Raw genomic sequence first — 12,037 nt, forward strand, 5'->3', positions numbered from 1 at the left:
CATCAAACTCAGCAGCCAATGCTCTTAAGCACTGAGCCATCTCTCCTGCCTCTTCCTTCTGTTGCCAGTAGATGGCATCAAATCTCATTTTGAGAGCAAAACTGTGGTTGCCAGGAATCGAACTTCTGACCTTTAGAAGGGCATCGAGGATTCTTAACCACTGAGCTATCTCTCGAGCGCTTCTTTCTGGATGAAAAGAGGGCAAAAGACCTCAGTGCAGATGGTTGTGAGCCATTATGTGGTTGCTTGAAATTGGATACAGGAGGAAGAAAGAGCACGAAATGCTCTTAAACACTGAGCCATTTCTCAAACCCGTTTTTCTACTTCTTTACCTAAACCAGAAGTACTCAATGATGTGTGGATCACATCTGCATTTTCCTAACATTTGAAGTACAGGGGTCTCCATGGATCTGTTGGCCATTCGTGTACGTCATAGATGAGGTCTAGACAAATTGTTTCACTGGCTTTAAATTGGTTAAGCTTTTGTTGGTGTTTCTTCCTTTGTATGTCTTCGATGTGAGTTCTTCTTCATGCACATGAAAGTGCTAGTATTTTCTTCTTCTAACCATCTTGCCTTGCTCTGCTTGGTGGTGTCTCTGAAGCATGCTTGCTCATGGTGATAGAGCTGTGAGTCTTTATTATCCTAACAAAATGTTTTGCCTGATTCAGTCCCAACAACCTGGGTCCTGGCTGTATGTCTGCACTTGGCCTCATCAAACTCAGCAGGCATGCTCTTAACCACCAAGACATCTCTCCTGCCTCTTCCTTCTGCTTCCAGTAGAGGGCACCAAACCTCATTTTGAAGCAATTATGTGATATCCAGGAATCGAAATTCTGATCTTTGGAAGAGCAGGCAATGCTCTTAACCACGGAGCCAACTCTCCGACCCGTTTTTCAACTTCTTTAACTAAACCAGGTTTACTCAATGTGGTGTGTGGATCACATCTGCATTCCCCTAACATTTGGAGTACAGGGGTCTCCATGGACCTATTGGCTGTTCATATACCTCATAGAGGAGGTCAGGATAAATTGTTTCTCTGGCTTTAAATTGGTTAACATTTTGCTGGTGTTTGTAGTCCTTTGATTGTCTTGGATGTGAGTTCTCTTTAAGGCACATGAACATGCCAGTGTTTTCTTCTTCTAGCCATCTTGCCTTACTCTCCTTAGTGTTGTCTCTGAAGCACGATGTCTCATGGTGATAGAGCTGTGAGTCTTTAACATCCAAAAAAAACGTTTGCCCAATTCAGTCACAATAACGTGGGCCCTGGCCTTTGCCCTGATTCTATGTCTGCACTTGGCCTCATCAAACTCAGCAGCCAATGCTCTCAAGCACTGAGCCATCTCTCCTGCCTCTTCCTTCTGTTGCCAGTAGATGGCACCAAATCTCATTTTGAGAGCAAAACTGTGGTTGCCAGGAATCGAACTTCTGACCTTTAGAAGGGCATCGAGGATTCTTAACCACTGAGCTATCTCTCGAGCGCTTCTTTCTGCATGCAAAAGAGGGCACAAGACTTCAGTGCAGATGGTTGTGAGCCATTATGTGGTTGCTTGAAATTGGATACAGGAGGAAGAAAGAGCACGAAATGCTTTTAAACACTGCGCCATCTCTCCAACCCGTTTTTCTACTTCTTTACCTAAACCAGATGTACTCAATGATGTGTGGATCACATCTGCATTTTCCTAACATTTGAAGTACAGGGGTCTCCATGGATCTGTTGGCCATTCATGTACCTCATAGAGGAGGTCTAGACAAATTGTTTCACTGGCTTTAAATTGGTGAAGCTTTTGTTGGTGTTTGTTCCTTTGTATGTCTTGGATGTGAGTTCTTCAGGCACATGAACATGCTAGTATTTTCTTCTTCTAGCCATCTTGCCTTGCTCTGCTTGGTGGTGTCTCTGAAGCATGCTGGCTCATGGTGATAGAGCTGTGAGTCTTTATTATCCTAACAAAATGTTTTGCCTGATTCAGTCCCAACAACCTGGGTCCTGGCTGTATGTCTGCACTTGGCCTCATCAAACTCAGCAGTCATGCTCTTAACCACCAAGACATCTCTCCTGCCTCTTCCTTCTGCTTCCAGTAGAGGGCACCAAACCTCATTTTGAAGCAATTACGTGATGTCCAGGAATCGAACTTCTGATCTTTGGAAGAGCAGGCAATGCTCTTAACCACTGAGCAATCTCTCCGACCCGTTTTTCAACTTCTTTAACTAAACCAGGTTTACTCAATGTGGTGTGTGGATCACATCTGCATTCCCCTAACATGTGGAGTACAGGGGTCCCCATGGACCTATTGCCTGTTCATGTACCTCATAGAGGATGTCAGGATAAATTGTTTCTCTGGCTTTAAATTGGTTGACATTTTGCTGGTGTTTGTAGTCCTTTGATTGTCTTGGATGTGAGTTCTCTTTAAGGCACATGAACATGCCAGTGTTTTCTTCTTCTAGCCATCTTGCCTTACTCTCCTTAGTGTTGTCTCTGAAGCATGATGTCTCATGGTGATAGAGCTGTGAGTCTTTAACATCCTAAAAAAACGTTTGCCCAATTCAGTCACAATAACGTGGCCCTGGGCTTTGCCCTGACTCTATGTCTGCACTTGGCCTCATCAAACTCAGCAGCCAATGCTCTTAAGCACTGAGCCATCTCTCCTGCCTCTACCTTCTGTTGCCAGTAGATGGCACCAAATCTCATTTTGAGAGCAAAACTGTGGTTGCCAGGAATCGAACTTCTGACCTTTAGAAGGGCAGCCAGGATTCTTAACCACTGAGCTATCTCTCGAGCGCTTCTTTCTGGATGCAAAAGAGGGCACAAGACCTCAGTGCAGATGGTTGTGTGCCATTATGTGGTTGCTTGAAATTGGATACAGGAGGAAGAAAGAGCACGAAATGCTCTTAAACACTGAGCCATCTCTCCAACCCGTTTTTCTACTTCTTTACCTAAACCAGTTGTACTCAATGATGTGTGGATCACATCTGCATTTTCCTAACATTTGAAGTACAGGGGTCTCCATGGATGTGTTGGCCATTCGTGTACCTCATAGAGGAGGTGTAGACAAATTGTTTCACTGGCTTTAAATTGGTTAAGATTTTGTTGGCGTTTGTTCCTTTTTATGTCTTGGATGTGAGTTCTTCTTCAGGCACATGAACGTGCTAGTATTTTCTTCTTCTAACCATCCTGCCTTACTCTGCTTGGTGGTGTCTCTGAAGCATGCTGGCTCATGGTGATAGAGCTGTGAGTCTTTATTATTTTAACAAAATGTTTTGCCTGATTCAGTCCCAACAACCTGGACCCTGGCTGTTTGTCTGCACTTGGCCTCATCAAACTCAGCAGGCATGCTCTTAACCACCAAGACATCTCTCCTGCCTCTTCCTTCTGCTTCCAGTAGAGGGCACCAAACCTCATTTTGAAGCAATTATGTGAAGTCCAGGAATCGAACTTCTGACCTTTGGAAGAGCAGGCAATGCTCTTAACCACTGAGCCATCTCTCCGACCCGTTTTTCAACTTCTTTAACTAAACCAGGTTTACTCAATGTGGTGTGTGGATCACATCTGCATTCCACTAACATGTGGAGTACAGGTTTGTCCATGGACCTATGGGCTTTTCATGTACCTGATAGAGGAGGTGAGGATAAATTGTTTCTCTGGCTTTAAATTGGTTAACATTTTGCTGGTGTTTGTAGTCCTTTGATTGCCTTGTATGTGAGTTCTCTTTAAGGCACATGAACATGCCAGTGTTTTCTTCTTCTAGCCATCTTGCCTTACTCTCCTTAGTTTTGTCTCTGAAGCACGATGTCTCATGGTGATAGAGTTGTGAGTCTTTAACATCCTAAATAAACGTTTGCCCAATTCAGTCACAATAACGTGGGCCCTGGGCTTTGCCCTGACTCTATGTCTGCACTTGGCCTCATCAAACTCAGCAGGCAATGCTTTAAGTACTGAGCCATCTCTCCTGCCTCTTCCTTCTGTTGCCAGTAGATGGCACCAAATCTCATTTTGAGAGCAAAACTGTGGTTGCCAGGAATCGAACTTCTGACCTTTAGAAGGGCAGCCAGGAATCTTAACCACTGAGCTATCTCTCCAGCGCTTCTTTCTGCATGCAAAAGAGGGCACAAGACCTCAGTGCAGATGGTTGTGAGCCATTATGTGGTTGCTTGAAATTGGATACAGGAGGAAGAAAGAGCACGAAATGCTCTTAAACACTGAGCCATCTCTCCAACCCGTTTTTCTACTTCTTTACCTAAACCAGATGTACTCAATGATGTGTGGATCTCATCTGCATTTTCCTAACATTTGAAGTACAGGGGTCTCCATGGATCTGTTGGCCATTCGTGTACCTCATAGAGGAGGTGTAGACAAATTGTTTCACTGGCTTTAAATTGGTTAAGCTTTTGTTGGTGTTTGTTCCTTTGTATGTCATGGATGAGAGTTCTGCTTGAGGCACATGAACGTGCTAGTATTTTCTTCTTCTAACCATGTTGTCTTGCTCTGCTTGGTGGTGTCTCTGAAGCATGCTGGCTTATGGTGATAGAGCTGTGAGTCTTTATTATCCTAACTAAATGTTTTGCCTGATTCAGTCCCAACAACCTGGGTCCTGCCTGTATGTCTGCACTTGGCCTCATCAAACTCAGCAGGCATGCTCTTAACCACCAAGACATCTCTCCTGCCTCTTCCTTCTGCTTCCAGTAGAGGGCACCAAACCTCATTTTGAAGCAATTATGTGATGTCCAGGAATCGAACTTCTGATCTTCGGAAGAGCAGGCAATGCTCTTAACCACTGAGCCATCTCTCCGACCAGTTTTTCAACTTCTTTAACTAAACCAGGTTTACTCAATGTGGTGTGTGGATCACATCTGCATTCCCCTAACATGTGGAGTACAGGTTTGTCCATGGACCTATTGGCTGTTCATGTACCTGATAGAGGAGGTCAGGATCAATTGTTTCTCTGGCTTTAAATTGGTTAACATTTTGCTGGTGTTTGTAGTCCTTTGATTGTCTTGTATGTGAGTTCTCTTTAAGGCTCATGAACATGCCAGTGTTTTCTTCTTCTAGCCATCTTGCCTTACTCTCCTTAGTGTTGTCTCTGAAGCACGATGTCTCATGGTGATAGAGCTGTGAGTCTTTAACATCCAAAAAAAACGTTTGCCCAATTCAGTCACAATAACGTGGGCCCTGGCCTTTGCCCTGACTCTTTGTCTGCACTTGGCCTCATCAAAATCAGCAGCCAATGCTCTTAAGCACTGAGCCATCTCTCCTGCCTCTTCCTTCTGTTGCCAGGAGATGGCACCAAATCTCATTTTGAGAGCAAATCTGTGGTTGCCAGGAATCGAACTTCTGACCTTTAGAAGGGCATCGAGGATTCTTAACCACTGAGCTATCTCTCGAGCGCTTCTTTCTGCATGCAAAAGAGGGCACAAGACTTCAGTGCAGATGGTTGTGAGCCATTATGTGGTTGCTTGAAATTGGATACAGGAGGAAGAAAGAGCACGAAATGCTCTTAAACACTGCGCCATCTCTCCAACCCGTTTTTCTACTTCTTTACCTAAACCAGATGTACTCAATGATGTGTGGATCACATCTGCATTTTCCTAACATTTGAAGTACAGGGGTCTCCATGGATCTGTTGGCCATTCATGTACCTCATAGAGGAGGTCTAGACAAACTGTTTCACTGGGTTTAAATTGGTTAAGCTTTTGTTGGTGTTTGTTCCTTTGTATGTCTTGGATGTGAGTTCTTCTTCAGGCACATGAACGTGCTAGTATTTTCTTCTTCTAACCATCCTGCCTTACTCTGCTTGGTGGTGTCTCTGAAGCATGCTGGCTCATGGTGATAGAGCTGTGAGTCTTTATTATTTTAACAAAATGTTTTGCCTGATTCAGTCCCAACAACCTGGACCCTGGCTGTTTGTCTGTAATTGGCCTCATCAAACTCAGCAGGCATGCTCTTAACCACCAAGACATCTCTCCTGCCTCTTCCTTCTGCTTCCAGTAGAGGGCACCAAACCTCATTTTGAAGCAATTATGTGATGTCCAGGAATCGAACTTCTGATCTTCGGAAGAGCAGGCAATGCTCTTAACCACTGAGCCATCTCTCCGACCCGTTTTTCAACTTCTTTAACTAAACCAGGTTTACTCAATGTGGGATGTGGATCACATCTGCATTCCCCTAACATGTGGAGTACAGGTTTGTCCATGGACCTATTGGCTGTTCATGTACCTGATAGAGGAGGTCAGGATCAATTGTTTCTCTGGCTTTAAATTGGTTAACATTTTGCTGGTGTTTGTAGTCCTTTGATTGTCTTGGATGTGAGTTCTCTTTAAGGCTCATGAACATGTCAGTGTTTTCTTCTTCTAGCCATCTTGCCTTACTCTCCTTAGTGTTGTCTCTGAAGCACGATGTCTCATGGTGATAGAGCTGTGAGTCTTTAACATCCAAAAAAAACGTTTGCCCAATTCAGTAACAATAACGTGGGCCCTGGCCTTTGCCCTGACTCTATGTCTGCACTTGGCCTCATCAAACTCAGCAGCCAATGCTCTTAAGCACTGAGCCATCTCTCCTGCCTCTTCCTTCTGTTGCCAGTAGATGGCACCAAATCTCATTTTGAGAGCAAAACTGTGGTTGCCAGGAATCGAACTTCTGACCTTTAGAAGGGCATCGAGGATTCTTAACCACTGAGCTATCTCTCGAGCGCTTCTTTCTGCATGCAAAAGAGGGCACAAGACTTCAGTGCAGATGGTTGTGAGCCATTATGTGGTTGCTTGAAATTGGATACAGGAGGAAGAAAGAGCACGAAATGCTCTTAAACACTGCGCCATCTCTCCAACCCGTTTTTCTACTTCTTTACCTAAACCAGATGTACTCAATGATGTGTGGATCACATCTGCATTTTCCTAACATTTGAAGTACAGGGGTCTCCATGGATCTGTTGGCCATTCGTGTACCACATAGAGGAGGTCTAGACAAACTGTTTCACTGGGTTTAAATTGGTGAAGCTTTTGTTGGTGTTTGTTCCTTTGTATGTCTTGGATGTGAGTTCTTCAGGCACATGAACATGCTAGTATTTTCTTCTTCTAGCCATCTTGCCTTGCTCTGCTTGGTGGTGTCTCTGAAGCATGCTGGCTCATGGTGATAGAGCTGTGAGTCTTTATTATCCTAACAAAATGTTTTGCCTGATTCAGTCCCAACAACCTGGGTCCTGGCTGTATGTCTGCACTTGGCCTCATCAAACTCAGCAGGCATGCTCTTAACCACCAAGACATCTCTCCTGCCTCTTCCTTCTGCTTCCAGTAGAGGGCACCAAACCTCATTTTGAAGCAATTATGTGATGTCCAGGAATCGAACTTCTGATCTTCGGAAGAGCAGGCAATGCTCTTAACCACTGAGCCATCTCTCCGACCAGTTTTTCAACTTCTTTAACTAAACCAGGTTTACTCAATGTGGTGTGTGGATCACATCTGCATTCCCCTAACATGTGGAGTACAGGTTTGTCCATGGACCTATTGGCTGTTCATGTACCTGATAGAGGAGGTCAGGATCAATTGTTTCTCTGGCTTTAAATTGGTTAACATTTTGCTGGTGTTTGTAGTCCTTTGATTGTCTTGTATGTGAGTTCTCTTTAAGGCTCATGAACATGCCAGTGTTTTCTTCTTCTAGCCATCTTGCCTTACTCTCCTTAGTGTTGTCTCTGAAGCACGATGTCTCATGGTGATAGAGCTGTGAGTCTTTAACATCCAAAAAAAACGTTTGCCCAATTCAGTCACAATAACGTGGGCCCTGGCCTTTGCCCTGACTCTTTGTCTGCACTTGGCCTCATCAAAATCAGCAGCCAATGCTCTTAAGCACTGAGCCATCTCTCCTGCCTCTTCCTTCTGTTGCCAGGAGATGGCACCAAATCTCATTTTGAGAGCAAATCTGTGGTTGCCAGGAATCGAACTTCTGACCTTTAGAAGGGCATCGAGGATTCTTAACCACTGAGCTATCTCTCGAGCGCTTCTTTCTGCATGCAAAAGAGGGCACAAGACTTCAGTGCAGATGGTTGTGAGCCATTATGTGGTTGCTTGAAATTGGATACAGGAGGAAGAAAGAGCACGAAATGCTCTTAAACACTGCGCCATCTCTCCAACCCGTTTTTCTACTTCTTTACCTAAACCAGATGTACTCAATGATGTGTGGATCACATCTGCATTTTCCTAACATTTGAAGTACAGGGGTCTCCATGGATCTGTTGGCCATTCATGTACCTCATAGAGGAGGTCTAGACAAACTGTTTCACTGGGTTTAAATTGGTTAAGCTTTTGTTGGTGTTTGTTCCTTTGTATGTCTTGGATGTGAGTTCTTCTTCAGGCACATGAACGTGCTAGTATTTTCTTCTTCTAACCATCCTGCCTTACTCTGCTTGGTGGTGTCTCTGAAGCATGCTGGCTCATGGTGATAGAGCTGTGAGTCTTTATTATTTTAACAAAATGTTTTGCCTGATTCAGTCCCAACAACCTGGACCCTGGCTGTTTGTCTGTAATTGGCCTCATCAAACTCAGCAGGCATGCTCTTAACCACCAAGACATCTCTCCTGCCTCTTCCTTCTGCTTCCAGTAGAGGGCACCAAACCTCATTTTGAAGCAATTATGTGATGTCCAGGAATCGAACTTCTGATCTTCGGAAGAGCAGGCAATGCTCTTAACCACTGAGCCATCTCTCCGACCCGTTTTTCAACTTCTTTAACTAAACCAGGTTTACTCAATGTGGGATGTGGATCACATCTGCATTCCCCTAACATGTGGAGTACAGGTTTGTCCATGGACCTATTGGCTGTTCATGTACCTGATAGAGGAGGTCAGGATCAATTGTTTCTCTGGCTTTAAATTGGTTAACATTTTGCTGGTGTTTGTAGTCCTTTGATTGTCTTGGATGTGAGTTCTCTTTAAGGCTCATGAACATGTCAGTGTTTTCTTCTTCTAGCCATCTTGCCTTACTCTCCTTAGTGTTGTCTCTGAAGCACGATGTCTCATGGTGATAGAGCTGTGAGTCTTTAACATCCAAAAAAAACGTTTGCCCAATTCAGTAACAATAACGTGGGCCCTGGCCTTTGCCCTGACTCTATGTCTGCACTTGGCCTCATCAAACTCAGCAGCCAATGCTCTTAAGCACTGAGCCATCTCTCCTGCCTCTTCCTTCTGTTGCCAGTAGATGGCACCAAATCTCATTTTGAGAGCAAAACTGTGGTTGCCAGGAATCGAACTTCTGACCTTTAGAAGGGCATCGAGGATTCTTAACCACTGAGCTATCTCTCGAGCGCTTCTTTCTGCATGCAAAAGAGGGCACAAGACTTCAGTGCAGATGGTTGTGAGCCATTATGTGGTTGCTTGAAATTGGATACAGGAGGAAGAAAGAGCACGAAATGCTCTTAAACACTGCGCCATCTCTCCAACCCGTTTTTCTACTTCTTTACCTAAACCAGATGTACTCAATGATGTGTGGATCACATCTGCATTTTCCTAACATTTGAAGTACAGGGGTCTCCATGGATCTGTTGGCCATTCGTGTACCACATAGAGGAGGTCTAGACAAACTGTTTCACTGGGTTTAAATTGGTGAAGCTTTTGTTGGTGTTTGTTCCTTTGTATGTCTTGGATGTGAGTTCTTCAGGCACATGAACATGCTAGTATTTTCTTCTTCTAGCCATCTTGCCTTGCTCTGCTTGGTGGTGTCTCTGAAGCATGCTGGCTCATGGTGATAGAGCTGTGAGTCTTTATTATCCTAACAAAATGTTTTGCCTGATTCAGTCCCAACAACCTGGGTCCTGGCTGTATGTCTTCACTTGGCCTCATCAAACTCAGCAGGCATGCTCTTAACCACCAAGACATCTCTCCTGCCTCTTCCTTCTGCTTCCAGTAGAGGGCACCAAACCTCATTTTGAAGCAATTTTGTGATGTCCAGGAATCGAACTTCTGATCTTTGGAAGAGTAGGCAATGCTCTTAACCACTGAGCCATCTCTCCGACCCGTTTTTCAACTTCTTTAACTAAACCAGGTTTACTCAATGTGGTGTGGGGATCACATCTGCATTCCCCTAACATGTGGGCTACAGGCGTCTCCATGGACCTATTGGCTGTTCATGTACCTGATAGAGGAAGTCAGGATAATTGTTTCTCTGGCTTTAAGTTGGTTAACATTTTGCTGGTGTTTGTAGTCCTTTGATTGTCTTGTATGTGAGTTCTCTTTAAGGCACATGAACATGCCAGTGTTTTCTTCTTCTAGCCATCTTGCCTTACTCTCCTTAGTGTTGTCTCTGAAGCACGATGTCTCATGGTGATAGACCTGTGAGTCTTTAACATCCTAAAAAAACGTTTGCCCAATTCAGTCACAATAACGTGGGCCCTGGCCTTTGCCCTGATTCTATGTCTGCACTTGGCCTCATCAAACTCAGCGCCAATGCTCTTAAGCACTGAGCCATCTCTCCTGCCTCTTCCTTCTGTAGCCAGTAGATGGCACCAAATCTCATTTTGAGAGCAAAACTGTGGTTGCCAGGAATCGAACTTCTGACCTTTAGAAGGGCAGCCAGGATTCTTAACCACTGAGCTATCTCTCGAGCGCTTCTTTCTGGATGCAAAAGAGGGCACAAGACCTCAGTGCAGATGGTTGTGTGCCATTATGTGGTTGCTTGAAATTGGATACAGGAGGAAGAATGAGCACGAAATGCTCTTAAACACTGAGCCATCTCTCCAACCCGTTTTTCTACTTCTTTACCTAAACCAGATGTACTCAATGATGTGTGGATCACATCTGCATTTTCCTAACATTTGAAGTACAGGGGGTCTCCATGGATCTGTTGGCCATTCGTGTACCTCATAGAGGAGGTCTAGACAAATTGTTTCACTGGCTATAAATTGGTTAAGCTTTTGTTGGTGTTTGTTCCTTTGTATGTCTTGGATGTGAGTTCTACTTCAGGGACATGAACATGCTAGTATTTACTTCTTCTAACCATCTTGCCTTGCTCTGCTTGGTGGTGTCTCTGAAGCATGCTGGCGCATGGTGATAGAGCTGTGAGTCTTTATTATCCTAACAAAATATTTTGCCTGTTTCAGTCCCAATTACCTGGGCCCTGGCTGTATGTCTGCACTTGGCCTCATCAAACTCAGCAGGCATGCTCTTAACCACCAAGACATCTCTCCTGCCTCTTCCTTCTGCTTCCAGTAGAGGGCACCAAACCTCATTTTGAAGCAATTATGTGAAGTCCAAGAATCGAACTTCTGACCTTTGGAAGAGCAGGCAATGCTCTTAACCACTGAGCCATCTCTCGGACCCGTTTTTCAACTTCTTTAACTAAACCAGGTTTACTCAATGTGGTGTGTGGATCACATCTGCATTCCACTAACATGTGGAGTACAGGTTTGTCCATGGACCTATGGGCTGTTCATGTACCTGATAGAGGAGGTCAGGATAAATTGTTTCTCTGGCTTTAAATTGGTTAACATTTTGCTGGTGTTTGTAGTCCTTTGATTGTCTTGTATGTGAGTTCTCTTTAAGGCACATGAACATGCCAGTGTTTTCTTCTTCTAGCCATCTTGCCTGACTCTCCTTAGTTTTGTCTCTGAAGCACGATGTCTCATAGTGATAGAGTTGTGAGTCTTTAACATCCTAAAAAAACGTTTGCCCAATTCAGTCACAATAACGTGGGCCCTGGCCTTTGCCCTGACTCTATGTCTGCACTTGGCCTCATCAAACTCAGCAGGCAATGCTCTTAAGTACTGAGCCATCTCTCCTGCCTCTTCCTTCTGTTGCCAGTAGATGGCACCAAATCTCATTTTGAGAGCAAAACTGTGGTTGCCAGGAATCGAACTTCTGACCTTTAGAAGGGCAGCCAGGAATCTTAACCACTGAGCTATCTCTCCAGCGCTTCTTTCTGCATGCAAAAGAGGGCACAAGACCTCAGTGCAGATGGTTGTGTGCCATTATCTGGTTGCTTGAAATTGGATACAGGAGGAAGAAAGAGCACGAAATGCTCTTAAACACTGAGCCATCTCTCCAATCCGTTTTTCTACTTCTTTA

Source organism: Chionomys nivalis, chromosome 1, assembly GCF_950005125.1.
Source record: "Chionomys nivalis chromosome 1, mChiNiv1.1, whole genome shotgun sequence".
Lineage (NCBI taxonomy): Eukaryota > Metazoa > Chordata > Mammalia > Rodentia > Cricetidae > Chionomys > Chionomys nivalis.